This window comes from Enhydra lutris, unplaced genomic scaffold (assembly GCF_002288905.1).
Source record: "Enhydra lutris kenyoni isolate GAN:26980312 unplaced genomic scaffold, ASM228890v2 scaffoldscaffold93, whole genome shotgun sequence".
In the NCBI taxonomy this organism is placed as follows: Eukaryota; Metazoa; Chordata; class Mammalia; order Carnivora; family Mustelidae; genus Enhydra; species Enhydra lutris.
In genome coordinates, this window is record NW_019154177.1 from 1,677,090 (window position 1) to 1,694,153 (window position 17,064).

General features: G+C 42.4%; 1 protein-coding gene and 1 pseudogene across 1 annotated transcript in view; both read left to right on the top strand.

Annotated features, from left to right (window-relative positions):
- The window catches only part of LOC111138601, an 896,555-nt gene that overhangs the window by 396,212 nt on the left and 483,279 nt on the right, over nucleotides 1-17,064 (top strand). The window lies entirely within an intron of this gene.
- LOC111162598 lies at nucleotides 15,470-16,423 on the top strand (annotated as a pseudogene).

The following is a 17,064-nucleotide window of genomic DNA, read 5'->3' on the forward strand; positions in this document are numbered from 1 at the left end:
TCTTATTTTTTAAGATTTTATTTATTTATTTGAGAGAGAGAGAGAGAAAGTGCATGAATGGGGAGGGAAGCAGCAGAGGGAGAGGGAGAAGCAGACTCCCCACTGAGCAGGGAGCACAATGTAGGGCTCCAACCCTGGACCTTGAGATCATGACCTGAGCCAAAGGCAGATGTTTAACAGACTGAGCCACCCAGTGGCAGGGAAGGGCAGAGAGTGAGAGAGAAACTTAAGCAGAGTCTGCCCTGAGCGTGGAGCCTGACTTGAGGCTTGATCTCAGTACCCTGAAAACACAACCTGAGCCCAAAGCAGGAGTCTGACTCTCAAACAACTGTGCCACCCAGGAGCTCCCATAAGGAGATTTTTGTATGAAATATCAGGAAAAATCTGACCTTAGGAGAGGAATAAGAAATGGGATGAAAAAATTGAATGATATCTCTTGTATTTATTTATTTTCTCCCCAGATATACTAAGATAAAACTGACATGTAGCATTGAGCAAATTTTAGGAGTAGAAAATGTGAATATCTACATATAACAAAACTGTTACCACCCTAGGTTTAGTTAAACCTCCATCTCATCACATAATTACCCTTTCTTCTTTGTGGTGAGAACGATTGAGATCTACTCTCAGCCACTTTCAAGTCTGTAATACAATCATAGTAACTCTGTACACCAAGGACCATGCTGTGCCTTAGCTCCTCAGGACTCTCATGTGATAACTGGTAGTCTGTTCCCTTTGCCCAACATCTCCCACTTCTCCCCCACTTACCCCTGGTAACCACATTTCTACTCTCTGTACATACAGGTTCAGCTTCTCTGGACCCCACAGTTGTGTGGGATCACAGAGTGTTTGTCTTGCTCTTCTGACTTGTTTCACGAAGCAGTAATGCCCTCAAGGTCCATCCATGTGGTCACAAATGGCAGGATTTCCTTCCTTCTCCTGGCTGAATAATATTGCTTTCAATACTTATGCCACATCCTCTTTCTCCATTCATCTGTGTGGACACTTAGGTTGTCTCCACTTTTGGCCATTGTGAATAGTGCTTCTGTGAATATGGGAGGACATATATCTCTGTAATATCCTGTTTTCATTTCCTTTGGATGGAATCCTAGATGTCGGTTTCTGGATACAATAGCAGTTCCTTTGTTAATTTTTTGAGGAACCTCCTTACTGCTTTCCATGGAGGCTGTATCAGTTTACATTCCCATCAACTATGCATGAGTTTTCTGTCAATAACTTTTGTTATCTTTTGTCTTTTTTATGATAGCCATTCTAACAGGTGTGAGTCATTGTGGTTTTGGTTTGCATTTCCTGACGATTAGTGATTTGCAATACCTTTCATGTATCTATTTGTCATTTGTATGACTTTGGAAAAATATCCATTCAATACCTCTTTCCTTTTGAAAAAATGGAATTGTTGTTTTTTATGCCACTGAGTTCCATGAGTTCCTTATATATTTTGGATATTAACCCCTTATCAGGTAGAAGATATGTAAGTATTTCTCCCATTCTATAGGTTGACTTTTCATTTTGTTGACTGTTTCTTTTGCAGTGCAGGAAGTTTTTGGATTGATGTTTCACTAATAAGTGAAATGCTTTGCTTTTGTTGCTGGTGCTTTTGATGTCATATTCAAGCTCAGGGTTACAATTGGATCACAAAGAGGAGGCCCGTTTGTAGAGAGGATGATGCTAGACCAGCCTCATTTGGTAAATGTGAACATGTCCAATGTCATGAATCTTCTCTTCTATGTTGTCTTCTAGGAGTTTTACAACTTTAGCTCTTTTATTTACATGTTAATCCACTGCAAGTTAATTTTTGAGGTGTATAATATAGTGCTACAATTTCATTTCTCTGCATGTACTTACCCATTTTTTTTTTCAGGAGCATCTTTTTTTTTTGTTTTGTTTTATTTATTTCTTTTCAGTGTAACAGAATTCATTGTTTATGAATGACACCCAGTGCTCCATGCAATACGTGTCCTCCATAATACCCACCTGGCTCCCCCAACTTCCCACCCCCCGCCCCTTCAAAACCCTCAGATTGTTTTTCAGAGTCCACAGTCTCTCATGGTTCATCTCCCCCTCCAATTTCCCTCAACTCCCTTCTCCTCTCCATCTCTCCATGTCCTCCGTGTTATTTCTTATGCTCCACAAATAAGTGAAACCGTACGATAATTGACTCTTTCTGTTTGACTCATTTCACTCAGCAAATCTCTTCCAGTCCCGTCCATGTTGCTTCAAAAGTTGGGTATTCATCCTTTCTGATGGAGGCATAATACTCCATAGTGTATATGGACCACATCTTCCTTATCCATTCATCCATTGAAGGGCATCTTGGTTCTTTCCACAGTTTGGCGACCGTGGCCATTGCTGCTATGCACATTGGGGTACAGATGGCCCTTCTTTTCAGTACATCTGAATCTTTGGAGTAAATACCCAGTAGTGCAATTGCAGGGTCATAGGGAAGCTCTATTTTTAATTTCTTGAGGAATCTCCACACTGTTCCCCAAAGTGGCTGCACCAACTTGCATTCCCACCAACAGTGGAAGAGGGTTCCCCTTTCTCCATATCCTTGCCAATTTTTTGTTTTCTGTCTTGTTAATTTTTGTCATTCTGACTGGCATAAGGTGGTATCTCCCATCCAAGTACTAACCAGGCCCAACCCTGCTTAGCTTCCGAGATCAGACGAGATCGGGCGCGTTCAGGGTGGTATGGCCGTAGACCATAAGGTGGTATCTCATTATGATTTTGATTTGTATTTCCCTGATGGCTAGTGATGTTCAACATGTTTTCATGTGTCTGCTGCCCATTTGTATGTCTTATTAGGAGAAGTGTCTGTTCATGTCTTCTGCCCATTTCTTGATGAGATTATTTGTTTTTTGGATGTTGAATTTGTGAAGTTCTTTATAGCTGTTGGATACCAGCCCTCGATCTGTAATGTCATTTGCAAATATCTTCTCCCATTCCGTGGGTTGTCTCTTAGTTTTGTTGACTGTTTCCTTTGCTGTGCAGAAGCTTTTTATCTTGATGAAATCCCTAAATTTCATTTTTGCTTTTGTTTCCCTTGCCTGTATTTTAACTTTTTAAAAGATTTTATTTACTTATTTACCAGAGAGAGAAAGAGAGAGAGAGAGAGAGAGAGCACAAGCAGGGGGAGCAGCAGTTAGAGGGAGAAGCAGGCTCCCTTCTGAGCAAGGAGCATGGTGTGGAACTTGATGCCAGGACCCTGGGATCATGGATCATGACCTGAACCAAAGGCAGATGCTTAACCAACTGAGCCATCCAGACATCCCTTCCCTTGCCTTTAGAGACGGATCTTGCAAGAAGTTGCTGTGTTCCATGTCAAAGAGTTTACTGCCTATCTTCTCCTCTAGGATTTTGATAGATTCCTGTCTCACATGGAGGTCTTTCATCCAGTTTGAATTTATCTTTGTGTGTAGTGTAAGGTAGTGGTTCAGTTTCATTCTTCTGCATGTGGCTGTCAATTTTCCCATTTATTGAAGAGTCTGTATTGTTTTTAATTAATTTTTAAATTTATTTTATTTTTTTATAAACATGTAATGTATTATTAGCCTGAGGGGTACAGGCCTGTGAATCGCCAGGTTTACACACTTCCTAGCACTGACCATAGCACATACCCTTCCCAATGTCCATAACCCCACCACCCTCTCCCTACCCACCTCCCCCCGGCAACCCTCACTTTGTTTTGTGACATTAAGAGTCTCTTATGGTTTGTCTCCCTCCCGATCCCATCTTGTTTCATTTATTCTTTTCCCACCCCCAAAACCCCCATGTTACATCTCCACTTCCTCATATCAGGGAGGTCATATGATAATTATCTTTCTCCGATTGACTTATTTTGTTTAGCGTAATACCCTCTAGTTCCATCCACGTCGTCGCAAATGGCAAGATTTTATTTCTTTTGATGGTTGCTTAGTATTCCATTGTGCATATATACCACGTCTTCTTTATCCATTCATCTGTTGATGGACATCTAGGTTCTTTCCATAGTTTGGCTATTGTGGACATTGCTGCTATAAACATTTGGGTGCATGTGCCCCTTGGGGTCACTACGTTTGTATCTTTAGGGTAAATAGCCAGTAGTGCAATTGCTGGGTCATAGGGTAGCTCTATTTTCAACTTTTTGAGGAACCTCCTTGCTGTTTTCCAGACTGGTTGCACCAGCTTGCATTCCCACCAACAGGGTAGGAGGGTTTCCTTTTTCTCTGCATCCTCACCAGCATCTGTCATTTCCTGCCTTATTAATTTTAGCCATTCTGACTGGTGTGAGGTGGTATCTCATTGTGGTTTTGATTTGTATTTCCCTGATGCCGAGTGATGTGGAGCACTTTTTCATGTGTCTGTTGGCCATTTAGATGTCTTCTTTGGAGAAATGTCTGTTCATGTCCTTTGCCCATTTCTTGATTGGATTATTTGTTCCTTGGGGGTTGAATTTGCTAAGATCTTTATAGATTTTGGATACTGGCTAGCCCTTTATCTGATATGTCGTTTGCAAATATCTCCTCCCATTATGTCAGTTGTCTTTTGGTTTTGTTAACTGTTTCCTTTGCTGTGCAAAAGTTTGATCTTGATGCGGGAGGACCAAAATTATTAAGCAAATGGTAACATATAGGAAGGGAGAAATAGATAATGACATAATAATGGTAGGGACTTCATTATTCTAATTGTAATAATGGATAAATCATTCTGACAAAATATGCACATGAAAATATTGGATTTGAGCCAAACTTTCAAGTAAAAATGTTAACAGATATGTATGGAACATACCATCCAACAGCAGCAGAATACACATTCTTGTGAAGCACACCAGGAACATTGTCCAGGATAGATGAGAAGAGAATTACAAAATAAGACTTAGGAAATTGAAGAAGACTGAAGCCATGCAAGTAACTCATTTTTTAATCCTAGTGTTATGAAACAAAAAATCAAGAACCAAAGGAAAGATGGAAAATGTACACATATGTGGAAATTAAAAACCACACTCCCCTGGGACGCCTGGGTGGCTCAGTTGGTTAAGCGGCTGCCTTCGGCTCAGGTCATGATCCCAGCGTCCTGGGATCGAGTCCCACATTGGGCTCCTTGTTCAGCGGGGAGCTTGCTTCTCCCTCTGCCTCTGCCTACCACTCTGTCTGCCTGTGCTCATGCTCTCTCTCTCTCTCTCTCTCTCTCTCTAATAAATAAATAAAATCTTTAAAAAAAAAAAAACCACACTCCCCCCGCACCAATGGGTGAAGGAAGACATCAAAGGGAAATCAAGACATATTTTGAAAAAATAAAATTATCAACACTACTTATGAAAATATGAGATGCTAGAAAAGTAATTCTACATGGAAGGTTTACTGCATGCAATAAAGGCCTACACTAGGAAAGAAAAAATAACCCAGTTTTACTCTTCAAGGAACTGAAAAGACCAAACTAAGCTTAACTTGTTGCGGCCGGCACAACAAATCGACCAGGAAACGTGAGGGTGAGAGGATGGTGAAAACAAATTAAGAGACAAAGAGATGAGGGCAGGAGGAGCACTGAGGATGATGTCCAACAGTACCGATTTTATTCCACATCTTACAAGCATTTATAAGGCAGACCACAATAGAAGGAGTAATACATCAGTACCTAGTCAGATGACCGCAAGTTTCTATAACAAGTTTACATTAACTACAAGTAAACCTCGTGATGCCAGGTAGTCTCAGCTAAAGCCATTAGCAAGACAATCAACCAGGGAGTGGGTTATGGGAGGTACAGGAACAACAAGGACCAACTAAGAACTCATGACCCTGACCACATTGTTCCCTTCTGTAGGGAGAGCGTGTAGGAAGTCACGTAGGTGAGCACACGACACATAGCACAGACCCTTTCTCAATGTTACTCAACTTTCCTGTCCTTAACCCCTTGTCAAGGTGTCCGGACTTTAAAGGAGACACAAGTCAGGGCCTGGTTTGATCCACGACTCCAACCATGCTGTAGCCTCCAACATTAAAGTGAGCAGAAGGAAAGAAATAACAAAGCTCTGAGCAGAGATAAGTGAAATAGAGCCCAGAAAAACAATAGCAAAATCAACCTGGAATGAAGAAGCGATGAAAACTCAGGGTACAAATGGTCTTTGATTGAGGTCATCAGAGGGAAGTTGGGTAAGGTTCATTCTAGTTGGTAAATATTATGAGTGTCAAAACCAGGGACACCTGGGTGGCTCAGTTAGTTAAGTGTCTGACTTCTGGTTTCAGTTGCAGGCTTGACCTCAGGGTCATGAGTTCAGGTCCCAAGTTGGGCTCCTGGCTGGGCCTGAAAACTACTAAAAAGAAGAAAAACTGTCCAGGGGTAGCTAAGATGGTGACAGAGGAAGAAAACCGTAAGCTGGTGTTGTCTGAGGAACACAACAAGATAACTACCTAATCATCCTATATACTCCGGAAATCTGCCTGAGGACTGATAGAACAAACTCCACAACTACAGGGAGAGAAGAGTCTCTTGGAATAGGGTAGGAAGGGTGGAGATATGGTGTGTGGAGAAGGGGATCATGACTGCCTTGGAGGAGAGGAAACCAAGGTTGTGGAAGAGAGAGAGAGAGAGAGAGAGAGAGAGAGAGGAACACACAGGGGAATGCACAAGGAGAATATTTTCCCAAAGCCATTTGCTGGGAGAAAGGAAAAAGGGAGGGTCAATCAATTATTGTGAGTTCTTGCAGCCAGCGGGGCCTTAAGCCTGGAGTTTGAAAGGTTGGTGGGCTTAGTGGTCTAGAGCCCTGAGGGTGCTGTCCTGCTCCTGGAGAGAAGACAGGTAAACCCCTGGGGGGCAGAGGGCATGGGAACAGCCATCTGGAGAAAGCCTGTAGCTCATGGAGGGAAGATGATTGGCCCCTCTAGAAGGAATCACAGAGAGGTGGTATTCCTGGAGAGGCCCCTCTGTGCACCCTGGTGCCCTCTGGGGCCATCTGTCTCCCAACCCTGCAGCAGAAACATGGATCCACCAGCAGGAGGCAGCACTGGGCTAGCACAGGCTGCCTCCCTTGTTTCTGCCAAACCCTCTTTCCCTGAACTCTGGTGAGACTGTCCTTTTAGGTCAAGTTTGCCTCAGTCCCAGTAAGGTGAGACCTTCCCCCAGAAGACCAGCCAGGGCCCCTGCCCATATCATATTCTTAAAGCCTGGAGTTTGAGAAGTCAGCCGACTTCACTGGGATAGAGCCCAGAGGGCTCTGGGCAGATCCTCCCGAAGAGGCAGGTAAACAACCTGGAGGCAGATGGTGTGGAAACAGAGATCTGGAAAAGGTCTGTGGGGGACCTGGGTAGCTTAGGTGGTTGAGCATCTGACTCTTGGTTTCAGCTCCTGGCCTCTCTCAGAGTAGTGAGAACAAGCCCTGCATTGGGTTCTATGCTCAGTGGAGTTTGCTTAAGACTCCCCCCTCTTCCACTGCCCTTTGACCCATGCATGCTTTCTTTCTCTCTCTCTCTCTCTCTCAAATGAATAAAACTTAAAAAAAAAAAAAAAAAAGCCTGGGACACCTAGGGGTGGAATTATTTTCTCTTCTCAGAGTGCTTTCCTGAGAGGCGGGACATGGAGTCTGCGCTCTGGGGACAAAGGAGGTGTCGTTTTCCTACCTTGCCCATCAGTACCAACAGAGACCCCTGCCGTGAGCAGCAAAGCCAGAACATGCGCTGCCTGACCTGCTTATACCCGGCGCCACATCCTGCGCTCTGGCGGTGCTGCCCTTCTTAGTGAGGCTCCTCTCAGTCCCAGTGTGGCAGGCCCCTTCCCCAGAAGACAAACAGAAATCCCCATGCACAACACGTCCCCTGACCAGAGAGTTCTTTGGGGCTTCAGATCTAGTGGAAGTAGTGTCAGGTCCCACTGCACAAGCAGAGCTGAGCAGATCACAGCTCGTTAAAATTCACCACATTCAGGCTGGGGACTAAACACTCTCCACAACTGGCCAGAAGAGCCTCTGCAGATGACCCCCTGAAGGCTAGAGCAGCCAAACCACAGCAGCAGAGAGCATGCAGCACACCCCCCACACATACTCGCTCAAGTGCCAGACACTGGGCACTACATACCCTCCTCTTCACAAAGCCATTTCTCTCCAAAGTGAGAAGCAAATGGACCTTTCTAGGACCCAGAAGAACGCAGAAATTTAGACAAAATGCCCACAGGGAGGAATTCATCCCCAATGAATATTTTGTCACAGCCAGATATCTAAGCAAGACAGATAAAAGAAACATGCTTGATGGAGAATTTAAAGCAAAAATCCCAAGGATACTCACTGCAATTAAGAATGGAGGACTTCAGGGAAGCCTTTACTGTAGACATAAAAGTGTTAAAAAAAATCAGTCAGAAGGGGAAAATACAGTAATTGAGAGTGGAAATGGCTTGATGCAATGAACACGAGGATGGAAGAAGAAGATCTCTCCATAGACACTTGGCAAGCCAGAAGGAGTGGCATGATCTCTTCCACGTGCTGAATGGGAAAGAACTACAGCCAAGAAAACTCTATCCAGGAAGGGCACCGTTCAGAATAGAGGGAGAGATCAAGAGTTTCCCCTACAAACAAGAACTAAAGGAGTTCTGGAAGAAATAGTAAAGGGGTCTCTTTGAGTGGAGAGGACATTACAGATCGAGGGCTGGTATCCAACATCTACAAAGAATTTTGCAAACTCAACACCCACAAAACAAATAATCCAGTCAAGAAATGGGCCGAAGACGTGAACAGACAGTTCTGCAACGATGACATACAAATGGCCAACAGACACTTGAAAAAATGTTGAACATCACTAGCCATCAGGGAAATACACATCTAAACCATAATGAGATGCCACCTTACACAAGTTGGAAAGACGAAAATTAAGAAGGCAGGAACTAAAAAATGTTGGCAAAGATGTGGAGAAAGGGGAGCCTATCCCACTGTTGGTGGGTATGCAAGCTGGTAGAGCCACTCTGGAAAACAGTATGGAGTTCCTCAAGATGTTAAAATAGAGGTACCTCATGAGCCAGCAATTGCACCACTAGGTTTTTACCCCAAGACACAGATGTAGTGAAAAGAAAGGGCACGTGCACCCCAATGTTCATAGCAGCAATGGCCACAATAGCCACACTGTGGAAGGAGCTGAGCTGTCCTTCAATAGATGAATGGATAAAGAAGGTGTGGTTCATACAATGGAATACTACTCAGCCATCAGAAAGGATGAATACCTATCATTTGCATATGGATGGAACTGGAGGGGATTATGCTGAGGGAAATAAGTCAGGCAGAGAAAGACAGTTATCATATACTTTCACTCCTATGTGGAACATAAGAAATAAAGCAGAGGACCATAGGGGAGGGGAGAGAAAACTGAATGGGAAGAAATCAGAGAGGCAGACGAACCATGAGAGACTCTGGACTCCAGGAAATAAACTGAGTGTATAGAAGGGAGGGGGGTGGAGGGGTGGGGTAGCCGGATGATGGGTATTAAGGAGGCCACGTGTTGTGATGAGCACTGGGTGTTACATGGAACTAATGAATCACTTAACGCTACATCAAAAACTAATGATATGTTGGCTAACTGATCATAATAAAAAATTTAAAAAAATAGAGAGAGTGTGGGTGAGCAGGAGGTGAGGCAGAGGGAGACAGAGAGGGGAAGCAGACTCCCCTCTGGTTGGGAGATGGATGCCTAAATTTGGCTCCATTCCAACACCCTAGGATCATGTCCTGAGCTGAAATTGAGTGTGAAGCGTAAGGGACTAAATCACACTGGGGCCCCACATATTTATACTTAAAATTAAGTAACTGAATGGATTCCTTTTTAAAAATTAACATATAATGTATTATTTGTTTCAGGGGTACAGGTACTGAATGGTTCTTAATTATATATGTAAATATGTTGGATAATTGTGTTGAAAAGTCTTACATGTTTTGTAAAACATGTAGGTCATTCGCAGATGAGAACCAAAGGAATGATTTGTCCTCTGTGAAATAATGTGAAATAATAAGAGACAGGTGAGATCTCCTCTGGCGTGATCCTTGATCATCATTCTCCCTGAGGACGGCCACCTCTGGACAGCTCAGTGACAAGGGCTCATTAAAAGTGTGGTGCATCTGCTCCCCAGGGACGTCAGCCAGGGAACACATTTGGTTCTCATTGCCAGCCCAGTTATAGCTGAGTGTCACAGCACCCTCTCCTGTGCTCATAAGGGTCTCCCTGTCACATATAGCATTCTTTCAGGAATGCTGAAATCCTGACTTTCAGGCAGGTCATTGCTTTCAGGAAACCATAGTGAGAGTTTGCAATTGCCTTCATTTCCTAGAGGCAAAGTGCAGATCTCTCATCGTGAGCAAGTGTCCTTTGCTTAGGAAAAGTTTATGGATAAGCCAGTACTGGTATAGTCAACTTTCACATTTACTGCACACAACTGATTCTGCATATCCAGGTGCCAATCCGTAATACCGTCTTTAGGCAGTGACTTGGAAAGGCGATAGGGAAATAGCTTTAAACCCACAGAGAGGGTGAGCAAAGGTGAGTGGAATGGAATGGTCTCTGTGTTGCCTTAGGAATTGGCAAGTTAATTTTCTTGCAATTGTTCTTGAAACAGAAGAGCTGTTGCTTATATGTTCCACTGCCTAAAGGAACAGCCTATGGCAATTCACCAAATATAAGAAGTAAATTTAATTGTTCATTATAGATTCCACCAAGTCATTCTTAGAATTTTTGTTCTACTGTAATACATTCATTATCCCTGCATATGCAAATATGGAAAATACTTAAATATGCATATATAGTGGTAGTAAAATATGACCTTCAGTAATGGAACAAGAGAATATACGTAAGTGTAAAAATAGTAGACCATATACATCCATGCTCTCTTTATGGTCCTTATTGTTTGTGAAATTAGACAGTATTTATTCTGTATGCATAAAGCTCATTGTCATTATTTATAGTTCCTAAATGGTGACTTTCTCCCTTCAGAGTTTCTAAAATGCCTAAAATATGTACGGAGTTTTAAGAATGCTATATTGAAGATCACAACAGGGGAGTTGCATTTTGTGAATCTTGTGTCAGTGCAGTTCTGTTCGGACACTGGGTTCCATCCTTCTCTGCTCGCAAAGGATCTTGAATGGACTCTTGTGTGAATGCTGTTGGGGCCCTGCTCAGACGCTCTTTACCTGGCTGCTGCTCCAATCCTTACCCTATATGTTAGGAATATGGGCTGCCAGGTGCACAGTCTTTCCTTTCTTCAGAGATTTGCCCTCAGCTGAGAGGGATCTGCTTTGCCAGGGGGTCTCAGGAACAGAGTGTGGGCAACTCTTAGCCAGTGACAGACTCATGGGAGAGGCAAAAGGCTGCCAACGCCAAGGCAAGACTAAATCTGATGCAATTCATGCTCCAGAGCTGTGCTGTCCAAGACTGGAGAACATAGTCATAGGAAGTCATTTAAATTTAAATTAATTAAAATTAAATAGAATACAAAATTCCATTTCTCAGTGAGACCATTTAAATGCTCAGGTAGTGACATGTGGATAGTGGCTATTGCATTAGGCAGCGAGGGCTGAGTATTTCCACCAGCACAGATGCATACTTGTATGGGAGACTTGTGTCCACTTTCTTACAGGCTCATTCCGTATTCCATTTAAGACCACGTCTTTCCTTATTTATGTTCTCTGCTCTGTTTTGCTTCCCTCATCCCCTTTATCCTGAGGGCATTCCCTGAACAAACCCCGTGCAGTGGAAATCCTACTTGATCCTCTTCTCCCATGGAACCTGGTGGAAACACCGTCCACGTTCATGCGACCTGTCATTTCCAGTGTTGCGAAAGCTGCCTTCCCCCTTACTAGATTATCCCACATTGCCCTTGGGGGCCTGTTCAAGTATATGTGGGGTCAGCTTAGAGCTAGGGGACAGAGCTTTATTAAAGTAATAGTGATTCATTCCTACCACTGCCAACACTACTTCAGGATTCATTCAGGAACTGGGTAGGGCAGAGTTTGTATGTCAGTTATGTCGGTGACTGTTATGTATTTGAAATATCTTCAATACAGACATTTTGTATGTATTGTAAGTATGCAGTTTGCATACTGAGTAACTAGTTTTGTGGAACTATGTTTTTTTCCACTTAAACACTTGGGGTTGTATTTCAGTATTGAACCTTTTTGGTAATTGCTCTGTCAACTTATGTGTCCTGGTACTAAACATTTAGTCTGTTTCCTTTGATGCCCGTTGTCTTCATTAATCGCAGAATTGTGTTCTTGTGAGATGTCATTTCCTATTATATTCTTTTTTTGATGGCACTTATTACATAGAATGCCATTTTTTTGTTTTGTAGCATCTATTTACTGATATTTTACCTAATAACATATTTCTCTCTGTATGTAAAACCTGCATTTTTTTCAAAGTATTTATTGTTTTGAAAAGAAAGTAATAATTTATGTATTTTTCCTCTGCCGTATCATATCATGATGGTTGTTAAGGACAGCATTCTGTGCTCCTAACCTAAGATGGATGTGTTTACTATTCCCAGCTAGAACTATTTACATAGTCTGTCTAAGGGGAATCAATCTCTCTTACCGCATTCAGTCATTTGATACCTGCCTATATATAGGTGATGGCTTTTAGTCTAATGATGCAGTTCTTTAAATTTGGAAGGGGAGGTGAACCATGAGAGACTATGGACTCTGAAAAACAATCTGAGGGTTTTGAAGGGGCGGGGGGTGGGAGGTTGGGGGAACCAGGTGGTGGGTATTGGAGAGGGCACGGATTGCATGGAGCACTGGGTGTGGTGCAAAGCAATGAATACTGTTACGCTGAAAATAAATTAAAAAAATTAAAAAAATAAAGAAAATTAAAAAAAATTTGGTTAGGAGGAAATGAAATGAAATGTCTCATGATCCTCAGTCCAAACATACCTTCCTCTCACAAGAGTGTGGTCTGTAGTGGTGCACACAGATTGAAGGGGGATGCATGCCCAGAATGGGAGGAGGAAGGAAACAAAGTGACCCATATTAGCAGAACATACTCTTGAGAATCGATGGCAGGATGCAACTGCGTCATGACTTTCGTGTCCAGTGTTACCAAAGGATAATAATTTTCCTGAATGTAATGAAAAAAATAAAAGTAAGATGGTAGACTATGACATGAGTATTGTAGTTCCCTCCCAGTGTGCTCTCCAGCAAGGCAGTGGAAGCAATAGTAACATAGAGAGATAATCACATTCTTTTTTTCTGTTTTGGTGGGCTTATCTTTTACCTGTTATTTTATTTTTCTGCCTAAAATCATGTTCATTATTATCCCTGTTAGGTAGTCATTCAGCATTCTTTTAGATATGTGTAGATATATACACACATACACATACATAATCCTGTAAAGCAGAATATCATTTGTACAAGGTCATCTCACCAGGGTTTTATCTTTCTCAGCTGCCTTCTTTGTCCTTCTGGGTAGTCCTTCTGGATAGGACCAGCATTATTTATTTCAATGGTCCATTATTTTATTGGTGCTTTCCTTGGATGATTAACATTTTACTTTTGTCCTCCTTACTTTGATGAGAAATTCCTTTACCAGACACCTTTAATATAGCCGCAATTTATTTCAGATAATTTATCTGTATTTCTGCACGTGTGTGTGAGGCTGGACCATGCTTTGTTTTATCTGCTCTTCTGAGTGGGTGTGAGTCAGGGCACATTCCCTGTTGTTGCACATTTATACAGCCTCAGATACCTTTATAACTAATTCTATCAGGAAATATTTGTGCACCAAGTTTTTTTCTTGTGGACACCACTAATCAATCTTATGGGAAATCAAAACAGAGTGAAAACCCACATCCTTTATTCAGATTGTATGACCCTTTGTTTTATTTCAGTTTTGTGTCAATTTCTTTCACACATCAGTGGATCTACTCTGATTCAGATCTTAAAAGTCTTAGAGGAGAGGCGCTGGGGTGGGGTGGAGAGGCTCATTGGTTAAGGGTCTGCCTTCGGCTTAGGTCATGATCCCAGGGTGCTGAGATGGAGCCCCGCCTCAGGCTTCCTGCTCAGTGGGGCGTCTTCTAACCCTCCCCCTATGTATGACCACTCTAGTTCTCTCTCACGGGCTCTCCCTCTCTCTCAAATAAATAAATAAAATCTTTTAAAAAGTCTTAGAAGAATTAAAACTATTTGAACATGATAGAACTGAAATACTCATTCTCTGATGTCTGGTTGGTTGGGATAGAACTATGCTTCTTCAGTACTAAGCAGCTAGATGACAATAGCCTTTAAACTCATGTGAGAGCTGGTCATGTGTCTGATCTAGTGTGACTGACTCTGCAAAATAGCTCCAGGAAGGTGATACTTAGCCTAAATCTACAGATATCTGAGATTTTGTATAATATGAAAATAATCTTTTCATTATCCTTGTAGTACTTCAACGTTTCCATTATAGTGTTTTGACATGTCTTTGCTTCGAGAATGTACCTGTCTATATCTCTATGTTTATCTATGTAATTATTTCATCATAGGGAGTGATGTAAAAGCATTATACTTTGTACCTAGATTACACAACTGGATAACTTTTTAAAACGTTTAATCTGATTAGAATGTTATTGTGAATACTCCTGCCTTTCTCAGGAGTTTCAGCTGCTCTGGTGGCTAATGTGTGAAACAGAAATCTGCAGAAGGAAGAGGAGAGTTTGACCACTGGACTTTTGGGTTCTGATGTCAATGGATATGCAGGGCCAATGAATATTTGGAGCTCCTCTTAAACCGGTACAGTAATTTTAAGCATCTTTAGGGAAAAGGTAAGCACTGTATTTGGATGGTGATATTTTTGGTTCTCTGCGATTGAGTATATATTTTTTTGCTACCATACAGGAAAAAAAAAACAGTGCAGCTTTCATCAATATATTAAAGAGTCAATTCTGCCATAATGTTTATAAGCAGGATTAGTAGTAGTATTTTGCATGTAATTGGATTTTTTGTGTAAGTACGTTCTTGGTCTTCAATTCCTGTATCTGAATGCATTTTTGAGATTATATTGTATTATATTCTATGGCATGTGTGGGTGTGTGCAAATCTTACTGTGTAGAATCATGAGAACATATTTACAATAACATTTCTCCCTCTGTCTGATTCTCCTTTTGATTGTTTCTGATTGCTCTCCCTCTTTTCCCCTCATCCCCATTCTTTCTAAAATGTATGTATGCACTTATAGTACTTTAAGTCTTACTAAGCTCAGTCTGAGAGACCTTTCGTACCTATGACTGATGCAAACACATAGGCCATTATTTCATTTTTCTTTTACCAAATATTAATGCTATACTTTTTGTCATAATGTGGAACTATATTGGCATAAAGTATATCAATTGTAAAGAGCACATCATTGATTCACATAGTTACTGATAAAATCCTATGCCCTGTCTTTAACATGAGAGATACATGCCCTTCCCCAGTCAACTATTTTTTTTAAAGATTTCTTTTAAAATTGCTAAATGCTGGGTCCTGACAGGAAACATGTGCTAACAGAGGATGGAACAGAAGAATGGCAGTTCTCTCACGGGGTTTATCCTGCTGGGGTTCTCTGACCGGCCTCAACTGGAGCTAGTCCTCTTTGTGGTCCTCCTGATCTTCTACATGTTTACTCTGCTGGGAAACGCCACCATCATTGCCTTGTCCCACCTTGACCCACATCTTCAGACTCCCATGTACTTTTTCCTCTCCAACCTAAGCTTTCTGGACCTGTGTTACACGACCAGCACTGTCCCTCAGCTCCTGGTTCATCTCAGGATAGCAGACAAGTCTATCTCGTTTGGTGGCTGTGTAGCTCAGCTGTTTGTTACTCTAGGGCTGGGATGCACGGAATGCATTCTGTTAGGGGTCATGGCGTTTGACCGCTATGCAGCCATCTGCAAGCCCCTGCAGTACACCGTGATCATGCACCCCCGTCTCTGTGCCCTCATGGCTTCTGCATCGTGGTTCTTTGGTTTTGCCAACTCCTCATTGCAAACATCGCTCATCTTCATTGTACCACTTTGTGGGAGAAATAAAATAGACCACTTCTTTTGTGAGATCCCCCCACTACTCAAGCTTGCGTGTGTTGATACCACTGTGTATGAGTCAGAGATGTTCTTTGCCAGTGTGGTCATTCTCCTCATACCTGTGACGTTAATCATCTTCTCCTATGGTCGGATCATCAGGGCGGTCTTAAGAATAAAGTCATCTGCAGGGCAGAGGAAAGCGTTTGGCACATGTGGGTCCCACATCACAGTGGTCTCCCTGTTCTATGGCACGGCCATCTATGCTTACCTCCAGCCCAGCAAAAACTATTCCCAGGATCAGGGCAAGTTCATTTCTCTGTTCTACACCATCGTCACCCCCATGGTCAACCCTGTCATATATACACTGAGGAACAAGGATGTGACGGGGGCAATAAAGAAGGTGCTTTGCAGGGGCCATGCCTTCAGGTGACTGGGTGGGGAAGACCTTTTGAAGGAAGACTATGGCTGCCAGAGATTTTTTTTTTTTATTGCTTTTCAGCGTAACAGTATTCATTGTTTTTGCACCACAACCAGAGCTCCATGCAATCCGTGCTCTCTCCAATACCCACCACCTGGCTCCCCCTACCTCCCACCCCCCGCCCCTTCAAAACCCTCAGATTGTTTTTCAGAGTCCATAGTGTCTCATGGTTCATCTCCCCCTCCAATTTCCCTCAACTCCCTTCTCCTCTCCATCTCCCCATATCCTCCATGTTATTTGTTATGCTCCGCAAATAAGTGAAACCATATGATAATTGACTCTCTCTGCTTGACTCATTTCACTCAGCATCGTGTCTTCCAATTCCGTCCACGTTGCTACAAAAGTTGGGTATTCATCCTTTCTGATGGAGGCATAATACTCCATAGTGTATATGGACCACATCTTCCTTATCCATTCGTCCGCTGAAGGGCATCTTGGTTCTTTCCACAGTTTGGCGACTGTGGCCATTGGTACTATAAACATTGGGGTACAGATGGCCCTTCTTTTCACTACATCTGTATCTTTGGAGTAAATACCCAGTAGTGCAATTGCAGGGTCCTAGGGAAGCTCTATTTTTAATTTCTTGAGGAACA